Source organism: Mustelus asterias, chromosome 12 (assembly GCF_964213995.1).
Source record: "Mustelus asterias chromosome 12, sMusAst1.hap1.1, whole genome shotgun sequence".
NCBI classification, from domain to species: Eukaryota; Metazoa; Chordata; class Chondrichthyes; order Carcharhiniformes; family Triakidae; genus Mustelus; species Mustelus asterias.
This window is the reverse complement of record NC_135812.1, coordinates 43,452,988-43,472,718: the sequence shown is the minus strand read 5'-3', so window position 1 is coordinate 43,472,718 and position 19,731 is coordinate 43,452,988. Positions and strand designations below refer to the sequence as shown.

At 49.7% G+C, this 19,731-nt stretch overlaps 1 pseudogene; it reads right to left on the bottom strand.

Annotated features, from left to right (window-relative positions):
• Positions 1 to 4,625: 4,625 nt before the first annotated feature.
• LOC144502105 (U2 spliceosomal RNA) lies at positions 4,626 to 4,831 on the bottom strand (annotated as a pseudogene).
• Between the last annotated feature and the right edge of the window lie 14,900 nt (positions 4,832 to 19,731).

Genomic DNA, 19,731 nt, shown 5'->3' with positions numbered 1-19,731 from the left:
GGGCCGCATGGTGGCTCAGTGGTTAGCACTGCTGCTTTACAGCTCCAGGGACCTGGGTTCGATTCCTGGCTTGGGTCACTGTCTGTGTGGAGTTTGCACATTCTCCTCATGTCTGCGTGGGTTTCCTCCGGGTGCTCCGGTTTCCTCCCACAGTCCAAAGATGTGCGGGTTAAGTTGATTGGCCAGGTTAAAAATTGCCCCTTAGAGTCCTGGGATGCGTAGGTTAGAGGGATTAGCGGGTAAATATGTGGGGGTAGGGCCTGGGTGAGATTGTGGTCGGTGCAGACTCGATGGGCCGAATGGCCTCCTTCTGCACTGTAGGGTTTCTATGGTTTCTATGGGTCTTCCTGTCAAGAACTGCCTTTGGGTGGGTACGGGTTGTTTTGCTCTGCCACCATCCCACCTAAGTACATGCCCTTCCTGCCCCCACGCTCACCTTCGGTAAGAGCAGAAGATTCCATCCACCAAACAAAGTGTGCATGTTCTGGGGAAAGGAATGAAGAACCTTGGCTTTCTGTCAGAATGCCACAGGCCCCACTGGCCTCTTCTTCAGTCTTCTGCCTGACTTGAAGGGGTTGAGTTGGTGGGGAGACGATGGCCTCATGGTATTATCGCTAGACTATTAATTCAGAAACTCAGCTAATGTTCTGGGGACCTGGGTTTGAATCTCACCAAGGCCTATGGTGGAATTTGAATTCAATAAAAAAAAATCTGGAATTAGGAATCTTCTGATGACCATGAAACCATTGTCAATTGTCGGAAAAACCCATCTGGTTTCTTTAGGGAAGGAAATCTGCCGTCCTTACCTGGTCTGGCCTACATGCGATTCCAAAGCCACAGCAAAGTGGTTGACTCTCATCTGCCCTCCAAGGGCAACTAGGGAAGGGCAATAAATGGTGACCTGCCGGCGATACCCGTGTCCCATGAATGAATAAAAGAGATCTTGGGCAGATAGGATTGTCAACTCTGGATGGAAGTATTCCTGGGTGATCGCAACCGCCTAGACGCCACATGCCTGCAATGAGAATGTGTGCATTCTCACGACTCACCATTCCAGACCAATCAGTAAACAAACAGACTGATCATTTGTGACCATCAGCACCTTTTGAGTACAATTAATAAACAGAGATGTCCAAAGAACCACTTGTTAAATAAAAACAACACTTTCTTACTGTCCCTCTGATTTTACTCAAAGCAGTATCTTGGGAATTAATCATAATTCCCGCGGCTGGTGGGGAAGATGGCAGGTTTTTGACTAGTTACTGGGTTTGCAGATTGCCAGTCTGTTACAGAAACCTGGTTTTCTTTCTTTAACATCCATTCAAATTGATGGCCATTCCCTCAAAACCGGCAGTGTGATCACGAAAGAAAAAATAACTACCTTGAGGAACAATACATACGGTAAGAAAAATAATGTGACCATTGTGTGGCATTCCCGATTCAGTTAGGTAGATACAAAGGAATTATTTCCTCTGCTGTGGGAATTGAGGACCAGAGGAAGTAATAAAATGAGACTGGGCCACTTAGAACAATCAGAAAACATGTCTCCACACTATATTTAATCTCTCCACACAATATTTAATAGGTGACAGGATCACAGGATATGGAGCTAGAATGAGTGAATGGACTGGGATACAGGTGAGTCATTATCAGAGGAACGTAGGGACAAGGAACACACCATTCTTCTTAATCCTATGCCGCCATTCATTTCAATCATAGTTGATCTGACTCTTAAAGTTTATTTTTTCGTCACAAGTAGGCTACATTAACACTGCAATGAAGCTACTGTGAAGATCCCCTAGTCGCCACACTCCGGTGCCTGTTCGGGTACACTGAGGGAGAATTTAGCATGGCCAAAGCGCCTAACCAGCACTTCTTTCTGACTATGGGAGGAAACCCACGCAGATACTGGGAGAACGTGCGGACTCCACACAGACAGTGACCCGAGGCCGGAATTGAACCCAGGTCCCTGGCACTGTGAGGCAGCAGTGCTAACCACTGTGCCACCGTGCCGTCCAACTCCATATATCCACCATAACACTTACGAATCTATCTACCTGGGTCTTAAACTTTTCAATTGACTGCTTTTTACAGCTGAGACTTCCAGATTTCCAGTACGCTGAATGGTCTCAAACTCATTTTAAGATTTTGCCCCTTTTTTTTCCTGGACTCATCCAGCAGTGGAAATAGTTTATTTACTCATCTGAAAGGTTCATTTAAAGTTTATTTATTAGTCACAAGTAAGGTTTACATTAACACTGCAATGAAGTTACGGTGAAATTCCCCTACTCACCACAGTCCGACACCTGTTCGGTCAATGCATCTAACCAGCTCGTCTTTCAGACTGTGGGAGGAAACCGGAGCACCCAGAGAAAACCCACGCAGACACGAGGAGAATGTGCAGACTCCACACAGACAGTGACCCAAGCCGGGAATCAAACCCAGGTGCCTGATGCTGTGATGCTGCAGTGCTATCGTGCCGCCCATATTTATATAATGTTGTTAACATTTATACAATGTTGCTGCCATCAGACTTTTGAATGGACTTAACTTGCATTAAGTTGATCTTTCTCTACACCCTAGCTATGACTGTAACACTTCATTCTGCACTCTCTCCTTTCCTTCTCAATGAACGATATGCTTTGTCTGTACAGCGCGCAAGAAACAATACTTTTCACTGTATCCCAAAAAATGTGACAATAGTAAATCAAATCAAATCAAAGTACTAATATGTCCCGAGGAGAGTGATCAGACAATTTTTGATTTTGGAGATTTCTGTCAAAGAGTTCAGTTTTTTAAGGCATGTTTTCAAGGAGGTGGGAAAGGTTCAGGGAGGGACTTCCAGAGCTTGCAGCCTGGGCAACTGAAGGGGCAGAACTGGAGGGAGACTGAGGTTTTATAAAGGTTGGAAGAGTTTGGAGGTAGGAAGGGAAAGGCCATAGATGGGTTTGAAAATGAGGATAACCACTTTTAAATCAAGTTGTTGACCTGGAGCCAATGTGCAGCACAGGGTGATGGGGTTTTAGGGCACAGTGGTTAGCACTGCTGCCTCACAATGGTTGGACCGCTGCCTCACAGCACCAGCCACCCGGGTTCGATACCAGCCTTGGGTCACTGTCTGCCACACAGACAGCCTCGGGTGACTGTATGAAGTTTGCACGTTCTCCCCGTGTCTGCGTGGGTTTCCTCCAGGTGCTCCGGTTTCCTCCCACACTCCAAAGATGTGCAGGTTAGGTGAATTGGCCACGGTAAATGCGTTATGGAGACAGGACAGGGAGTGGTTGGGCTTAGGTAAGTTGCTCTTTTGGAGAACTGGTTCAGACTTGATGGACCAAATGGCCTCCTTCTGCACTGTAGGGATTCTATGAATGGCACTAGGTGCTAGGTAAAAATGGACAACAGTGATTTGGCTGAAGTCACATTGAGGGGGGTACAAGTTGACAGAGGGCACAAAGTGAGAGGTAAGGTCAGGGGAACATTGGCATAGTCAACTCTTTAAAAACAAAAGTTGTGTTTCGAGATGGTTTCAGCAGAAGATGTGCTAGGGCAGGGCAGAGAGCAGCAATGTCACTGGGGTGGAAGTTAGTGGTTTTAGTGATGGAGCAAGTAAATGGTAGTGCTGATTGTGAATGGTCTGGATCATCCTTGGTTCGTGACTGGAATACGGGTTGTAGTTACTGACTGTTGTACAGAGTTTGTGCTGGTGGCTGAAAACAGTATTTTTACACATGTCAGCATGGGTTTCCTCCGGGTGCTTCAGTTTCCTCCCACAGTCCAAAGATGTGCAGGTTAGAGGTGGCACAGTGGTTAGCGCTGCTGCCTCATAGAGCCAGGGATCCGGGTTCAATTCCTCGGGTGACTGTGTGGAGTTTGTATGTTCTCCCTGTGTCTGTGTGGGTTTCCTCCGGGTGCTCCGGTTTCCTCCCACACTCCAAAGATGTGTGGGTTAGGTGGTTTGGCCATGCTAAATTGCCCGTTATTGTCAGGGAAGTAGAGGGTAAATAAGTGGGGTTACAATGATAGGTTCTAGGTGGGATTATTGTCGATGCAGGCTCGATGGGCTGAATGGCCTCCTTCTGAATTGTAAGGATCCTATTATATTAAACAGGTATCCTAATTAGAAGCCGATTAACCTTCTAAATTCAAGGAAATGTTTTTTTTTATACATTTCCAATTCAATCAAATCAAGTCCAATTCAGAGTCTCAACAAGTTGAGACATTTCCGATCCAGGCTGACAAGACAGGGTATGCAACCCCTACCCTGTCCTGGGCCTGATCTCTACATGAGCCAAGCTGATTGGAGTAGGCGGAGGTTTCCTCCTCCAAGGCTTGATCTCATTTGCATCTTAGCCAAAAGGCTGAGATGCCGCTTTTAAAAATTGCTTCAGATGAAAATGAAGCTTAAATGTGACCCAATGACCTCAACCAAGTGCAGCATCCGCATAACCACACTTGATCTTAGCCAAAAGGTGTACAAGCAATCCTTATTTTTTAAAAATACTTTTCCAATTCAATCAAATCAAATCCAATTCAGAGTCTCAACAAGTTGAGACATTTCAGATCCAGGCTGACAAGACAGGGCGAGTGACCAAACCACCCTGTCCTGGGCCTGATCCACATGAGCCAAGCTGATTGGAGAAGGGGGAGGTTCCTCCTCCAAGACTTGAGCCCATTTGCATCTTAGCCAAAAGGCCGAGATGCCGCTTTAAAAAATTGCTTCATATGAAACATATGAAGCTTCAGTGTAACCTAATGACCTTGACCAAGTGCGGCCGACCATGGGCTGCCGACCATACTACACTTGATCTTAGCCAAAAGGCCGAGAAGCGATCCTTATTACTTAATACCGTAATGAATCTAGTCTGCACTCACTCCAAGAACAATGTATCCTTCCTGAGGCATCCGGAACTGAACGCACCTCAAGTAGAGTCTGAGGAAAGTTCTGGACAGATGAACGCTGAACTAATACTGCCATTAATATAGCAGAGAGTGGATTTTGATAAAAACAATAAATTCTTAAGCTGCAGCAAGAGTCCCTGCCTCTGATTCTACACCTGATACAGGCAACCTTTGGGGTTTCTCTGACTCTCTTCCCCAGCTAGTCGGGTAATCCATTGGCTGTTACGCTGACGCACTCTGCCTGAGAGATTACCGATTACTGTTGATCAGGCTGGAAAAGAGAACTGTGACCTAAGCAATGTGAACCGAGAGAATGCATTCAAATCAACAATAAAACGACAGTGGTGACATTTAGGGCTGGTTATGGTCCAGAACTTTCCTCAGACTCTACTTGAGGTGCGTTCAGTTCCGGATGCCTCAGGAAGGATACATTGTTCTTGGAGTGAGTGCAGACTAGGCTCACTAAGGTATTAAGTAATAAGAATTCTTGTAGCACTCGGTCGAGGACAATTCTTTCAGCTGGAAGATCAGCAAGTTTCGGGCGGACCAAAGTGCGTCCTTCACCGAGTTGATGGGGCGGCACGGTAGCGCAGTGGTTAGCACTGCTGCTTCACAGCTCCAGGGTCCCGGGTTCGATTCCCGGCTCAGGTCACTGTCTGTGTGGAGTTTGCACATTCTCCTCGTGTCTGCGTGGGTTTCCTCCGGGTGCTCCGGTTTCCTCCCACAGTCCAAAGATGTGCGGGTTAGGTTGATTGGCCAGGTTAAAAAAAATTGCCCCTTAGAATCCTAAGATGTGTAGGTTAGAGGGTTTAGTGGGTAAAATATGTGGGGGTAGGGCCTGGGTGGGATTGTGGTCGGTGCAGACTCGATGGGCCGAATGGCCTCCTTCTGCACTGTAGGGTTTCTATGATTTCTATGACCCTCCAGCAGCAGTTGATATTTGTCTCGGTGTGCGTCCCTGGAAACAGCCCGTAGAGCACAGAGTCCTGCGTCACTGAGCTGCTCGGGACGAACCGCGACAAATACCACTGCATCTCACTCCAGACCTTCTTTGCAAAGGCACATTCCACAAGGAGGTGTGCGACCGTCTCATCGTCCCCGCAGCCGCTTCGAGGACAGCGTGCGGTGAGGTTGAGACCTCGGGCGTGCATAAAGGATCTGACGGGGAGTGCCCTTCTCACCACCAGCCAAGCCAGGTCTTGGTGCTTGTTTGTGAGTTCTGGTGATGAGGCATTCTGCCAGATAACACTGACAGTCTGCTCAGGGAACCATCCGACAGGATCCGCCATCTCCTTTTCTCTCAGGGCCTCAAGGACATTACGTGCTGACCACTGCTTGATAGCCATGTGGTCAAAGGTGTGTTTCCGGAAGAATTCCTCCATGAAGGACAGGTGCTGCAGTACGGTCCAACTACTTCGAGCGGCAATGTGGCCAGACCCATCCTCCGCAACACTTGGGACAGGTAGAACCTCAAAAAATAGTGGCACTTGCTGTTAGTGTACCGAGGATCTACACACAGCTTGATGCAGCCGCATACAAAAGTGGCCATCAGGATGAGGGCGGCATTGGGAACGTTTTTCCCTCCATTCTCTGGAGATTTGTGCATCGCTTCCCTGCAGACACGATCCATCTTTGATCTCCAGTTAAGTTTGAAGATGACCTGGGTCACTGCTGCTGCGCAGGATTTGGGGATTGGCCACACCTGCGCCACGTACAACAACACGGACAGTACCTCACATCAGATCACAACGTTTTTCCCAGTGATGGAGAGGGAGCGTTGCTCCCACAATCCCAATTTTTGTCTGGCTTTGGCGATGCGCTCCTCCCAGTTTTTGGCGCATGCCCCTGCCGCTCCAAACCACATCCCCAGCACCTTGAGGTAGTCTGCCTTGACGGTGAAGGGGACAAAGGATGTGTCAGGCCAGTTCCCAAAGAACATGGCCTCACTCTTACCCTGGTTGACTTTGGCCCCCGAGGCCAGCTCGAACTGCTCACAGACTCGAAGAAGCCTGCGAACAGACGAGGGGTCTGAGCAGAAAACAGCCACGTCATCCATGTAGAGGGAGGCTTTGACTTGCATCCCTCCGCTGCCTGGGATTGTAACCCCTTTGATGCCTGGGTCGCTTCTGAGGGCCTCGGCAAAGGGTTCAATGCAACACACAAAAAGGACGGAGGAGAGAGGGCAGCCCTGCCTGACTCCAGACCTGATCTGAAACATATCTGATTCCCACCCATTGATTGAAACTGCGCGACTGATGTCTGTGTAGAGCAGTTGGATCCAATTGCGGATTCCCTCCCCAAAGCCCATTTTGGAGAGCACATCCATCATGTAGCTGTGCGATATTCTGTCAAACGCCTTCTCCTGGTCTAGACTGATGAGGCAGGTGTCCACCCGCCTGTCCTGCACGTAGGCGATCGTATCCCTGAGTGGTGCGAGGCTATCAGAGATCTTCCTGCCGGGTACAGCACAGGTTTGATCAGGATGGATCACTGACCCCAGAGCAGAGACTGGCACATTCCAAGGTCCAGGACTACGTGCTCAGGGACGCGCTCAAGCTTGGGGCAGCCGCTGCAAAGGCTCAATGGGGAAAGGCCACCGTGTAAAGCGTCTCAACCGAGGCAGACCGAGGGCCGGGTAACTGCAGAATACCCTCGGCCTGCGTAACTGTGTGCCAATCTGAAAAATAACGGCACACAGTGAAATCTGACGTATGTACATAGTGTTTAAGTAATGAAATGTAATGAATGTAATGTTTTGTAAATAAGCACTGTATTGTACTGTAAAAATGATTCATTTTTTGCACTGTTTGTAACTTTTGGATCTGTTGTTTGCAATGTCTTATTTGAGAGTTTTTTCTATGAATAAAGTATATTTTTGAAATTAAAAAAAAGGATTGCTTGTACACCTTTTGGCTAAGATCAAGTGTAGTTGTGCGGATGCTGCACTTGGTTGAGGTCATTGGGTTGCATTTAAGCTTCATTTTCATATGAAGCAATTTTTAAAAGCGGCATCTCGGCCTTTTGGCTAAGATGCAAATGAGATCAAGCCTTGGAGGAGGAAACCTCCGCCTACTCCAATCAGCTTGGCTCATGTAGATTAGGCCCAAGACAGGGTAAAGGGTTGCATACCCTGTCTTGTTATTTAAACATGTTGGACTTTAACCTGGTGTTGGTAAAACTCTTACTGTGTTTACCGCCGGCATCTCCACATTATGGTTTGACAGTCAGGAAGTGATATATATATAACAATGAGAAGTATTTATATGTAAGAACTCTGAAATGTCAAACTGTCACACCCAAAGGCACATCTTTCTGTGCTCCAGTTGCGCTGCTGGGAGGAGCTGACTGTTCTTTAGGCTTGTTGTTGATGTGCTGATGGTTATCTCAGTCCCAATTGACCCTGATGATGACAATAATCAGGATATGAATCCCTTTCCATGGCCGCCTATGGTGGTGAACCATTGTTGGTTCCCACCAGGTAGTGCTGAGCCATGGTCTGGCCAGTACTATGAGTCTGTAGATATGTTACTGTTGGGGTTAGGGTTGGGCTGTTCTACCTGTTAATATAGTCCTATGGTACACCCCAGTTGGCTCCGCCTCCTGGGAGAGGTATAAAGGTCACTGCTCTGCCTGGTGACCCTTTAGTCTGGGATTGTCTATTGTATATAGTAGCTCCGTTATTGTTGGCAATGAAAGCCTTTATTTCCCGAGTACATCCTGCCTCCCGTGTGATTTATCGCGCATCAATTTTATTGCCAACAAGTAAATTCTTAAACAAAAGAAAACATGGAGCAAATGCTTAAACCCGAACGGCTTACGTTGGACCCACGTGCGGCGGGAGCATCGAACACTTTCGACCACTGGTTGAAGTGTTTCCAAGATTACCTCGACGCCTCCACAGCGGTCACCGACGACGCCGACAGACTCCGGGTCCTCCACGCGAGGGTAAGCGACGCTGTATACCTAGCGATCCGTGAGGCCCCTGACTACAAAGGGGCCCTCGAGCTTCTCAAAAAGCGATACAACAAACCGCCGAATGAGATCCATGCTCGACACCTTCTAGCCACTTGACGGCGGCAGCCCGGCGAAACGACAGAACAGTACGCGTGCGAGCTTCAGCAGCTAGCCAGAGCCTGCAACTGCAAGTCAGTGTCGGCAGACCAGTACATGAGCGACCTAGCTCGAGATGCGTTCGTGGCGGGAATCGGCTCGTCGTACATCCGCCTTCGGCTGTTGGAGCAAGGTAACCTCGATCTCACTAAAACCATAGAGTTAGCTGACACTCTAGAAACGGCCTCCAAAAGTCTGGAGATGTACCCCGACGACCGCATGGAGACAGTGTGGCAGGGGCAGCCGCAGACTCCACTTTATTCAGCGGGACCGAAAAACTGCGCGATTGCGTTTCCAGCCTCGGACCTGACAACGGCAGCAGCTCCAGGTGGCACGCGGTGTTACTTCTGTGGGGGGGGTGAAACACCCTCGGCAGCGATGTCCAGCTAAAGCGGTGTTGTGCTCCGCCTGCGGCAAGAAGGGGCATTATTCCAAAGTATGCCGGTCCAAACCTCCATCCAAAAACAGCAGTGCGGCGTGTGACTCCCCGGAGCCGGCATCCTTGTCTTCTGCGTCTTCAAGGTCTTCTACCACGTGCGATTCCAGGACGTCGCCATTCCGAACGATGGAGTTGCAAGACACGTGCAACCTGCAGGGGCCGCAGGTTTTGGCGCCATCGTCCACGTGCGACCTATGGGGGCAGCCATTTTGGTCGGCACCGACCGCGAATGACCACTAGGGGTTGTCATCAACCATCTCAGCTGCCTGCAGTTGCACCCACGAACCAACGGTGGCGTCGATCATCCTGGACCAGGCCAAGCCTCACAGACTCGACAAGTCCATGATGGACATACAGGTAAACAGACGCCAGATTGATTGTTTGTTTGACAGTGGGAGCACGGAGAGCTTCATTCGCCCTGACACCGTGAAGCGGTGTGGTCTCCAGATTCGGACTGTCAAGCAGACAATTTCGATGGCGTCAAGGTCCCGGTCTGTCACCATGCTAGGGAGCTGCGTGGTCAATTTGACGGTGCAGGGCACGGTTTACGAGAACTTCAGGCTCCTTGTGTGACTGCACCTTTGCGTGCCGATACTCCTAGGACTAGATTTTATGGTCCACCTCAAGAGTGTAACCCTGCAGTACAATGGGCCACTCCCTCCGCTTTCAGTGGGAGATCCGCAGCCTCTAAATTGCCCAACGCGCTCCACATGTAGTCTCACAACGCTTAGGATTACCACACCCTCCCTATTCCAGAATCTCGTGCCAGGCTGCAAGCCCATCGCAACAAAGAGCAGGCGTTACAGCGCTGAGGATCGGATCTTCATTCGATCTGAAGTTCAGCGGCTCCTCAAGGAAGGGATCATCCAACCTAGCGCGAGTCCTTGGAGAGCGCAAGTCGTGGTGGTTAAGAATGGGAACAAACCCCGGATGGTCATAGACTATAGTCAGACCATTAACAGATACACGCAGCTGGATGCGTATCCCCTCCCGCGCATATCTGACATGGTCAACCAGATTGCGCAGTACCGGGTGTTCTCCACCATCGACTTAAAATCTGCTTATCACCAGCTCCCCATTCGCCCAGAGGACCGACAATACACGGCCTTTGAGGCGGATGGTCGCCTGTACCATTTTTTAAGGGTTCCTTTTGGTGTCACGAATGGGGTCTCGGTCTTCCAGCGTGTTATGGACCGAATGGTGGACCAGAACGGGCTGCGGGCTACCTTCTCGTACCTGGATAACGTCACCATCTGCAGCCATGACCAGCAGGACCACGATGCCAACCTTCTTAGATTCTTACGCACTGCATCTCGCCTGAATCTGACCTACAACAGGGAGAAGTGTGTATTTCGTACGCGCCGCCTAGCTATCCTCGGATACGTGGTGGAAAACGGGGTCCTTGGCCCTGATCCAGACCGTATGCGTCCCCTCCTCGAACTCCCCCTGCCCACTAGCATCAAAGCACTGAGAAGATGTTTAGGCTTCTTCTCATACTATGCACAGTGGGTTCCCAATTACGCGGACAAAGCCCGTCCGCTCATCAAGTCTACCTCTTTTTCCCTAGCAACAGAGGCTCGCTTAGCCTTTGCAAGAATAAAAGCCGACATCGCGAAAGCCACGATGCACGCTATCGATGAGTCCATCCCCTTCCAGGTGGAGAGTGATGCATCTGATTTCGCCCTGGCCGCCACACTTAACCAGGCGGGCAGGCCCGTCGCCTTTTTCTCTCGCACCCTCCAAGGCCCTGAAATTCGACATTCGGCGGTGGAAAAGGAGGCCCAGGCCATTGTGGAGGCCGTTCAGCATTGGCGCCATTACTTGGCGGGAAAACGGTTCATTCTGCTCACGGACCAGCAGTCCGTGGCGTTCATGTTCAACAACACGTTACGGGGCAAGATCAAGAATGATAAAATCTTGAGGTGGAGAATCGAACTCTCCACCTACAATTATGATATCATGTACCGTCCAGGGAAGCTCAACGAGCCCTCGGACGCCCTGTCGCGTGGAACATGCGCTAGTGTGCAGGAGAATCGATTACAGGCTCTCCACAATGACCTCTGCCATCTGGGGGTCACTCGGCTCTTCCACTTCATAAAGGTACGGAATCTGTCCCTACTCGGTGGAGGATGTCAGGTCCATAACCAGAAGCTGCCGGGTATGCGCGGAATGCAAACCGCACTTCTACCGACCTGACAGGGCACACCTCATTAAGGCCACTCGTCCCTTCAAAAGACTGAGTGTGGACTTTAAGGGCCCCCTTCCCTCGACAGATCGGAACGTGTACTTCCTCAATGTGGTTGATGAGTACTCACGATTCCCTTTTGTCATTCCCTGTTCTGATATGACCGCTGCCACGGTTATCAATGCATTTCGTGATCTTTTCACCCTGTTCGGTTACCCCTGTTATATCCACAGCGATAGGGGCTCGTCGTTCATGAGCGACGACTTGAGGCAATACCTGCTCTCATATGGGATTGCCTCTAGTAGAACCACGAGCTACAACCCAAGGGGTAACGGACAGGTTGAACGAGAGAATGCTACAGTCTGGAAGGCTGTCTTACTGGCGTTGAGGTCTAAAGGTCTTCCAGTCTCCCGTTGGCAAGAGGTACTCCCTGATGCGCTCCATTCCATACGCTCACTCCTGTGTACGGCAACCAACGCTACTCCTCATGAGAGAATGTTTTCATTCCCTAGGAAGTCTTCCTCTGGGACCTCATTACCGTCTTGGTTGATGTACTCAGGACCTATCCTGCGGCGGCATGTTAGGACCCGCAAGTCCGACCCTTTGGTTGAACAGGTCCATCTCCTCCACGCCAACCCTCAGTATGCCTACGTGGCATATCCTGATGGGCGAGAGGACACGGTCTCGATTCGAGACCTGGCGCCAGCAAGGGGCTTGGAAACCCCTGTCGCTCCCACACCCCCTGTTAGGGACCCCCCAACCATTATTTCCCCTCCTGACACGGCGCGGGCAGTATCGGGACCACCACTTAACCCTCTTACTCCCGTGTACAGCTTGCCTGAGTCCAGGAAATGGTCGCCACTTCAAGGCGTGCCCGAGTTCGGCAGGTTGTCACCACCTCGTGGTCTACCGGCCCGTGAGGCACTGGAGGAATCGCTGGACATCGCCTTGGAGAGAACGTCACCGCGATTGCCTGAACCGGTGTCATCGCCGGTGTTGAGGAGGTCACAGCGACGGTGCGGTCCCCCAGACCGTTTGAACTTATAGACAGATGAACAATTGTTCTGTGTTTTGAACCCCGCCGGCCTTTGTTTCCAAAGGAGGGGTGAATGTGGTGAACCATTGTTGGTTCCCACCAGGTAGTGCTGAGCCATAGTCTGGCCAGTACTATGAGTCTGTAGATATGTTACTGTTGGGGTTAGGGTTGGGCTGTTCTACCTGTTAATATAGTCCTATGGTACACCCCAGTTAGCTCCGCCTCCTGGGAGAGGTATAAAGGTCACTGCTCTGCCTGGTGACCCTTTAGTCTGGGATTGTATATTGTATATAGTAGCTCCGTTATTGTTGGCAATAAAAGCCTTTATTTCCCGAGTACATCCTGCCTCCCGTGTGATATATCGCGCATCAGCCTATAGGGTCACAATTACGGAGACTTAGAGCTGAAGAGGTGACCATCCTGCCCATTGTGTCCATGCCAGCCCTTTGATAGAGTAGTATAATTTACCCCGCTCCCTGGTCCTTCCCCATTTCCCCTGCCATTTGCTCCTCGGGTATTTATATGATTCCTGTTTGAAAATTGCTAGGTACTGAATCTGCCTTCACTGTACTTTCAGGCAGTGCAGCCCAGATGTGAACAAGGCCACTCACTGCTTAATTCAATTCTCCTTATATTCCCCCTGGTTCTTTTGCCTCTTATGTCCTCTGGTTATAAACCTTTCTACCAAGGGAAATACCCTCTCTGTATCTACTGGGTTGGGTGCATTCTTTACTTGGTGCTAAATTTTGATTTGATTTATTATTGTCACATGTATTAACATAGAGTGAAAAGTATTGTTTCTTGCGTGAATCATAGAAACTCTACAGTGCAGAAAGAGGCCATTCGGCCCATCGGGTCTGCACCGACCACAATCCCACCCAGGCCCTACCCCCATATCCCTACATATTTACCCACTAATCCCTCAAACCTACACATCTCAGGACACTAAGGGGCAATTTTAGCACAGACAACCAACCTAACCCGCACATCTTTGGACTGTGGGAGGAAACTGGAGCACCCGGAGGAAACCCACGCAGACACGAGGAGAATGTGCAAACTCCACACAGACACTGACCCAAGCCGGGAATCGAACCCAGGTCTCTGGAGCTGTGAAGCAGCAGTGCTAACCACTGTGCTACCGTACCACATGCTATACAGACAAAACATACCGTTCATAGAGAAGGAAATGAGAGAGTGCAGAATGTACTGTTACAGTCCTAGCTAGGGTGTAGAAAAAGATCAACTTAATGCAAGGTAAGTTCATTCAAAAGTCTGACAGTAGCAGGGAAGAAGCTGTTCTTGAGTCGGTTGGTACGTGATCTCAGACTTTTGAATCTTTTTCCCGAAGGAAGAGGGTGGAAGAGAATATGTCCGGGGTGCGTGGATCCTTAATTATGCTGGCAGCGGGAAGTGTAGACAGAGTTAACGGATGGGAGGCTGGTTTGCATGATGGATTGGGCTACACTCACGACCTTTTGTAGTTCCTTGCGGTCTTGGGCAGAGCAGGAGCCATGCCAAGCTGTGATACAACCACAAAGAATGCTTTCTATGGTGCATCTGTAAAAGTTGGTGAGAGTCGTAGCTGACATGCCAAATTTCCTTAGTCTTCTGAGAAAGTAGAGGCGTAGGTGGCTGTGGTGAACCATCGTTGGTTCCCACCAGGTAGTACTGAGCCAGGGTCTGGCCAGTACTATGAGTCTGTATATATGTTGCTGTTGGGGTTAGGGTTGGGTTGTTCTACTTGTTACTGTTGGGGTTAGGGTTGGGCTGTTCTACCTGTATTATAGTTATTATGGTACATCCCAGTCGGGCTCCGCCTCCTGGGAGAGGTATAAAGGTCACTGCTCTGTCTGGGACCCTTCAGTCTGGGATCGTGTATTATATATGGTAGCTCTATTGTAGTAGTCAATAAAAGCCTTTATTTTCTCGAGCATCTCTAGCCTCGTGAGTTATATCGCGCTTCAATCTTATTGACTACTAATTGAACTCTCGTCGTTAAAAAAAAAAGGAAAACGATACAGAGAGCATGGAGCAAATGTTAAAACCCGAATGTCTTACGCTGGACCCACGTGCGGCGGGCACCTCCAACACCTTCGACCACTGGTTGAAATGTTTTCAGGACTACCTCGCAGCCTCCGCAGCGGTCACCACGGACGACGACAGACTCCGGGTCCTCCACGCAAGGGTAAGCGACGCTGTATATTTAGCGATCCGTGCGGCCACCGACTACAAAGGGGCCCTCGAGCTTCTTAAGAAGCGCTACATTAAACCGCCAAACGAGATGCATGCTCGATATCTCTTAGCCACTCGACGACAGCATCCCGGCGAAACGACGGAACAGTACGGTAGCACAGTGGTTAGCATTGCTGCTTTACAGCTCCAAGGTCCCAGGTTCGATTCCCGGCTTGGGTCACTGTCTGTGTGGAGTTTGCACATTCTCCTCGTGTCTGCGTGGGTTTCCTCCGGGTGCTCCGGTTTCCTCCCACAGTCCAAAGATGTGCGGGTTAGGTTGATTGGCCAGGTTAAAAATTGCCCCTTAGAATCCTGAGATGCGTAGGTTAGACGGATTAGCGGGTAAATATGTGGGGGTAGGGCCTGGGTGGGACTGTGGTCGGTGCAGACTCGATGGGCCGAATGGCCTCCTTCTGCACTGTAGGGTTTCTATGTTTCTATGTTACGCGTGCGAGCTCCTACAGCTAGCCAGGGGCTGTAACTGCAAAGCAGTGTCGGCAGACCAGAACATGAACGACCTCGCTCGAGATGCGTTTGTGGCGGGAATCGGATCGTCTTATATCCGACTTCGACTGTTGGAGCAAGGTAATCTCGATCTCACTAAGTCTATAGAGCTAGCGGATACGCTAGAAACGGCCTCCAAAAGCCTAGCGATGTATCCCGAAGACCATGTGGAGACGGCGTGGCAGGAGCAGCCACAGATCCCACTTCGTCCAGCGGGTCCGAAAAGCTGCGTGATGGCGTGCCCACCCTCGGGCCTGACGACGGCAGCAGCTCCAGGCGGCCCGCGGTGTTACTTCTGTGGGGGAGTGAAGCACACTCGGCAGCGATGTCCTGCTAAAGCGGTGTTGTGCTCCGCCTGCGGCAAGGAGGGGCATTATTCAAAGGTATGTCGATCCAAACTTACTTCCAGGAACAGCAGTGCGGCCTGCGACTCCCCGGAGCCGGGTTCCTCGTCGTCGGCATCGTCAAGGGTTTCTTCCACGTGCGAGGCCAGGACGTCGCCATTCCCGACGACGGAGTCGCAAGAGACGCGCGACCACCAGGGGTCGCTGATTTTGGCGCCATCGCCCACGTGCGACCTATGGGAGCAGCCATTTTGGTCGGCACCGACCGCGAAAGACCAGCAGGGGTCGTCATCATCCATCTCAGCTGCCTGCAGTGGCGCTCACGAACCAACGGTGGCGTCGATCATCCTGGACCAGGCAAAGCCTCACAGACTTGACAAGTCCATGATGGACATACAGCTTGCCTGAGTCCAGGAGATGGTCGCCACTTCAAGGCGTGTCCGAGCTCAGTGGATTGTCACCACCTCGGGGTCAACGGGCCCGTGAGACATTGGAGGAGCCGTTGGACACAGCCTTGGGAAGAACGCCACCGCGAGTGCCTACTCCGGTGTCATCGCCGGTGTTGAGGAGGTCACAACGACGGTGCGGTCCCCCTGACCGTCTGAACTTATAGACTGATGACCAATTGTTCTGTGTTTTTTTGTACCCCACCGGCCTTTGTCTTCAAAGGAGGGGTGAATGTGGTGAACCATCGTTGGTTCCCACCAGGTAGTACTGAGCCAGGGTCTGGCCAGTACTATGAGTCTGTATATATGTTGCTGTTGGGGTTAGGGTTGGGTTGTTCTACATGTTACTGTTGGGGTTAGGGTTGGGCTGTTCTACCTGTATTATAGTTATTATGGTACATCCCAGTCGGACTCCGCCTCCTGGGAGAGGTATAAAGGTCACTGCTCTGTCTGGGACCCCTCAGTCTGGGATCGTGTATTATATATGGTAGCTCTATTGTAGTAGTCAATAAAAGCCTTTATTTCCTCGAGCATCTCTAGCCTCGTGAGTTATATCGCGCTTCAGTGGCCTTTTTTAACTATAGTGTCGGCATGCGGGGACCAGGACAGGTTGTTGGTGATCTGGACATCTAAAAACATGAAGCTCTCGACCCTTTCTACTTCGTCCCCGTTGATGTAGACGGGAGCATGTTCTCCTTTACGCTTCCTGAAGTCGATGACAATCTCCTCCCAATTCACAGCTCTACCCATCAGCATTAACACTAACACTTTCAGAAAGATCAACTTTGCTATGCAGGACAGTAAGTGCCACCTTTGATTCCCCTTCTGCATTGAGGGGCCTGATTGCTGCTAATGGAATCTGGATGGTTTCCCAATCCCACTTGCAGTTCAGTGAATCATAGAATCCCTACAGTGCAGAAGGAGGCCATTTGGCCCATCGAGTCTGCACAGACAACAATCCAACCAAGCCCTATCCCCACAACCGCATGCATTTACTCTAGCTAGTCATGGGGAGAATGTGCAGACTCCACACAGGCAGTGACCCAAGCCGGGAATCGAACCTGGGCCCCTGGTGCCGACAATTGCTTTAGTCAGCTTGGTTAAGAAATAAATTTTGCCCAGGATGTTGGGAAAACGCCCCTCTTTAATAACAGCATGGATTTTAAACATCTGACCGAGTATTTCAGTTTCACAGATGGCAATCAACAGTGCTGCAGTTATTTTCTTTATTCTTTCAGGAGATGTGGATATCATTAGGTTGACTAACATTTATTGCCCATCCTTAATTTCTCTTGAACTGAGTCAGAGGGCATTTAAGAGTCAACCACATTGCTGTGAGGACAAGGCCAGGCGTTAGTGAAGCAGATGGATTTTTTACAGCAATCGATGATTGTCTCATTACTGAGCCCAGCTTTCAAATCCCAGATTTTATTCGTTGAATTTAAATCCCACCAGCTGCTGTGGTGGGACTTGAGATGTGGAGATGCCGGTGTTGGACTGGGGTAAACTCAGTAAGAAGTTTAACAACACCAGGTTAAAATCCAACAGGTTAATTTGGTAGCAAAAGCCACAAGCTTTTGGAGCCTTAAGCTCCTTCTTCAGGTGAGTGGGAATTCTGTTCACAAACAGGGCATATAAAGACACAAACTCAATTTACAGAATAATGGTTGGAATGCGAATACTTACAACTAATCAAGTCTTAAAGGTACCAAACAATGTGAGTGGAGAGAGCATTAAGACAGGTTAAAGAGATGTGCATTGTCTCCAGACAGGATAGCCAGTGAGACTCTGCAAGTCCAGGCAAGCTGTGATTACAGATAGTGTGACATGAACCCAATATCCCGGTTGAGGCCGTCCTCGTGTGTGCGGAACTTGGCTAACAGTTTCCGCTCAGCGACTCTGCGCCATCGTGTGTCGTGAAGGCAGCCTTGGAGAACGCTTACCTGAATATCAGAGGCCGAATGCCCGTGAGTCTCACTGGCTGTCCTGTCTGGAGACAGTAGACATCTCTTTAACCTGTCTTAATGCTCTCTCCACTCACATTGTTTGTACCTTTAAGTCTTGATTAGTTGTAAGTATTCGCATTCCAGCCATTATTCTGTAAATTGAGTTTATGTCTTTATAAGCCCTGTTTGTGAACAGAATTCCCACTCACCTGAAGAAGGAGCTTAAGGCTCCGAAAGCTTGTGGCTTTTGCTACCAAATAAACCTGTTGGACTTTAACCTGGTGTTGTTAAACTTCTTACTGTGGGATTTGAGCCCAGGCCCTCCCTGAGTCAGTAGCCCGGTACTCTGGACTGCTAGTCCAATATCATCACAACTTACATCATTGTTTTCCCTCTATATTGAGGTGTTTGTCCGTATGCTCAATCTGTAATGGGGCTTGAACCCACAGCACAGAGAGGGTGCAATCCACTCAGCCAAAGCTGACACTCTGTTAAATCAGAGCTGAGAAATTGTCTGGTCTTCTCACTAAACATTCTCCCTCGCTGACAAGCACCAAAATCTCCTCATCTGCTGCGTGCGGCACCTTGCAATCTGCAGATCAGTCACTGCATGAAATCTGTGAATTTTGAGAGCAGAATCATCACAAGGACTGGGCTTCATCCCTCAGAGTGTGAGCAGGGATGGGCAATGAAAGCACCTCGCAGCATTACCCATTATCCCATGACCAGATTTTTTAAAGAGCTGGATTTACATCATCATACCGAGAGGGTGTCTGTAAGTGTTCAGTCAAGGTGCCCGAGGCTATTAACTGATGAAAGGTGCTGCTGCTCCAGCAATCCTGTTCTGCAAGTGATTGTCGCAGGTTCCATTCACACTGGGCAGTAAACACTTCAGTGTTATCAGGGAGCGGCTCAATGAATCACCAAACTGTCACCACACCTTTGAAACTCAGATACTTCCTCAGTGACTTTATAGTCCATCAGATAGAGAAAAGAACCCGTACGTCCAGAGTCGCCTCCCCACCCCTTTCAAGCTCCAAGGTTCTCACAATAGACCTCCTATTTGATCTGAAACTTGTTTAGATGTTTAGGGCGGCACGGTAGCACAGTGGTTAGCACTGCTGCTTCACAGCTCCAGGGCTCTAGTTTCGATTCCTGGCTTGGGTCACTGTCTGTGTGGAGTTTGCACGTTCTCCCCGTGTCTGCGTGGGTTTCCTCTGGGTGCTCCAGTTTCCTCCCACAGTCCAAAGATGTGCAGTTAGGTTGACTGGCCATGCTAAAAATGCCCCTTGGTGTCCTGAGATACGTAGGTTAGAGGGATTAGCGGGTAAATGTATTGGGATATGGGAGTAGGGCCTTGGTGGGATTGTGGTCGGTGCAGACTTGATGGGCCAAATGGCCTCTTTCTGCACTGTAGGGGTTCTATGGTTCTATGGTTAAGGCTGCCTGACCATACACTAGGCTCAGGACACAGATGACAAGCCATGGCATATTACCAGATGCTGGTAACTGACTCCATATTGCCTCCCTCTGGTGATACAGCACCATAGGCTCGAATGTTCCATAACATTCCAACAAGCGTTAATTTAC